Below are 3,422 nucleotides of genomic sequence, written 5' to 3'. Positions count from 1 at the left end.
TATATATATATATATATATATATATATATATATATTCTATAGCAAAAAAAATTATAAAGCTTAAATATGCTTAAACTAAAGATTTTTTATAGAGTTTATTATAAAAAATTTATTAAAATAAGAAATATGTTGTAATAATGCTATTCTACTGTAAAATTAAAAAAAATGAGCATTTAATAAAAAAAAATGTAATTTTATAGTAAAACTATATTATAAACTATATATAAACTATACTATGTAAATTATAGTAAAATGACAGCACCAATATTTACATCTTAATTTTTTAATTTTCAAGCATTTATTTTGGTGGTTTTCTGTCAAATAAATCAACTCGCAGCACATTTACTTATTTAAATAAATCACAGTCATATTATGAAATCGATTTTAGATCGATTACTAAATTAATGATAACGTGATGTGGTAACATATCAAGCTACTTGTTATCAGCACATACTGTGAGTAGTGAGCAGTATGCAGTATGCAGGTAACATGCGCTCTGTGCTGTCAGTCTGTGCAGCGCCATCTGTCCGTATGTTATCACGGCTCTCTGCTGGTTCAAGCTCTCGCCAGCTTCAAAGATCGATCACAGGCTCGGCTCGGCTGACCTGCTGACCCTCAGAGAAAGCCGGATGTAAAGCGTGACAAACTCACTTGATTCCTCAAACGACGACGAGACGGAGCTCATGAATGCTCGCCCTCAGCTCATCCCAGATTAGGATGAGTTTGTATTTGTAGAAATGTAGCATTGCATCAGTGTCTCAGCAATAGATGCTCTTTTGATGTGAGAGACAACAGCAGATGCACTTTTTCACTGGAGGAAGCGTTATTATGGATTATGTACTCAATGTATTTTAGTTAAAAAGGTCTTAATGCTGGATTTGTTTCAGCTTTTGTCTTCTCCAGATGTTAACTGATGGACTGGAGTGCTGTGGATTACTTGTGGATTATTGTGATGTTTTTATCAGCTGTTTGGACTCTCATTCTGACGGCACCCATTCACTGCAGAGCATCCATTGCCGAGACACTGATGCAATGCTACATTTCTACAATTTTCTCGCAACTTATATTCTTCCAGTTAATATGAGCTCATGACAGAGTCATGTGAAGTTGTTTTAGATCGAGTAAAGCATGTTACACTGTCAGCTTCCCGAAGTAATGTCTGTGCACGAGTTGATCATCAGAGTGGCTCATGTTCTGATCAAAGTGTGTTGTATGATCTCGCTCAGTCTCCAGTCAAAGTCAGCTCCGGTCCGATCAGTTCGCACGGCACATTTGGGCTAAATTTGGTCTGACAAACTTCATGAAGCGACGGGCCGACTGGCAGGAGGTTCACACGGGAGAGTCGAAGAAAAGGAAGATGTTCAGTGATATTCTGCAGTAACTCAGAGAGACTTGAAACAAACTCTTGTTACATTTTATAAATAAAAAGGTAAAAAATGCTACAATTGCGTATCTCTTTGCTCACAATGCACATTTGACTTGACCTTCCATTTCTAGTGTAAAAAAATAAACCTTTGGAAGCTTATTTCTGCTACATAATAAAAAAAAAAATGTAAATAAAAAAGGTAATAGGTGCTTTATCTCACAATTCTGGCTTTTTTCTTGCAATTCTACATTTAGATCTCGCAATTCTGAGCTTTTCCTCTGAAATCCAAGTTTATATATCTAATTTCTTGAGTTTATACGTTCTTACATCGCAATTCTAAATTTATATCTCACAATTCTGAAAAAAAGGAAATAAGTCACAATTGCCTTTTTTTTTATTATTCTTATCGTAAAGAAGCTTCCATATGAAGCAGAAAAAGAGTTATTTTGGTAAGTGAGGAATTTTCATTGAATCGCCCTTGAAGTTGCATTTTATAAATAAAAACATAAAAAATGCTATAATTGTGTATCTCTGCACACAGTGTGCATTTGACTTGACCCTCCATTTCTAGTGTGGAAAATAAACCTTTGGACGCTTATTTCTGCTACAGAATTAAAAAAATATTAAATAAAAAAGGTAATAGCTTATCTCACAATTCTGGCTTTTTTCTTGCGATTCTGAGCTTTTCCTCTGAAATGCAAGTTTATATCTCTGAATTATGAGTTTATACATTGCAATTCTCAATTTATATCTTGCAATTCTGAAAAAAGAAATAAGATGAGATATAATTGCAAAAAATTGTGAGATAAAAAGTCACAATTACCTTTTTATTTTTTATTCTGTGTCATAAAGAAGCTTCCATATGAAGCACAAAAAGAGTTATTTTGGTAAGTGAGGAATTTTCATTGATTGTCTTCGAAGTTGTTTTTATTTATTTTATAAATAAAAACTTAAAAAATTCTACAATTGCGTATATCTCTATGCACACAGTGTGCATTTGACTTGACCCTCCATTTCTAGTGTGGAAAATAAACCTTTGGAAGCTTATTTCTGCTACAGAATTTACAAATATAAATAACAATAGGTAATAGCTACTTTATCTCACAATTCTGGCTTTTTTCTTGCAATTCTAAGTTTATATCTCGCAGTTCTGAACTTTTTCTCTGAAATGCAAGTTTATATCTCGATTCTTGTGTTTATACATTGCAATTGAGTTTTTTACGTCTCAATTCTAAATTTATATCTTGCAATTCTGAAAAACAGGATATAAGATGAGATATAATTGCAAGAAATTGTGAGATAAAAAGTCACAATAACCTTTTTTATTTTTTATTCTGTGTCATAAAGAAGCTTCCATATGAAGCACAAAAAGAGTTATTTTGGTAAGTGAGCAATTTTTATTGATTGCCTTCGAAGTTGCATTTTATAAATAAAAGCTTCCAAACGGCGCACAGTGTTGGGCAGAGGCGGACAAAGTACACAACTCTATTACTTAAGTGAAAGTACAGATACTGCTGGTTAAATATTAATACCTTACAAATAAAAGTTGTAAAGACAGATTTTTAGTTAAGTAAAAGTACAGAAGTACTTGCTTTTAAAAGTACTTAAGTACCAAAAGTAAATTTCCCTTTTTATGTCAATGCACTGTTTTATTATTGTTGTATGTAATACTTGCAATACCTCTGAAGCAACTTACAATACATTACACCTACTGAATAGACTGACTAGCTTGTGGTATCTTTGGAATAAAGAACTTTTAGTATGTTAAACACCTATGGGGAAAAAACAAAAAAATATATAATTATTTAACACCCCTACCCACCCCCACAAAAGCAGGATGGTAGTGATCTCACACAGCTCTGGACACATCTATGTGTAACCATTCATCCACATCTGAACAGAGTGAAACTGCTGTAAATACAGACTGATAAGGAAGAAAATAAAAAAAATCAAACCTGCTTTAAAACCCAGCAACACAACTGTAGCTGTATAACTTTACAACAGCAACACTGCTTTAACAAAAATGCAAAACAGCAAGACTTATTTGACATCAAAA

The sequence above is a fragment of the Sinocyclocheilus anshuiensis genome, unplaced genomic scaffold, assembly GCF_001515605.1.
Source record: "Sinocyclocheilus anshuiensis isolate Anshui unplaced genomic scaffold, SAMN03320099.WGS_v1.1 scaffold533, whole genome shotgun sequence".
Lineage (NCBI taxonomy): Eukaryota > Metazoa > Chordata > Actinopteri > Cypriniformes > Cyprinidae > Sinocyclocheilus > Sinocyclocheilus anshuiensis.
This window is presented reverse-complemented; position numbering follows the sequence as displayed.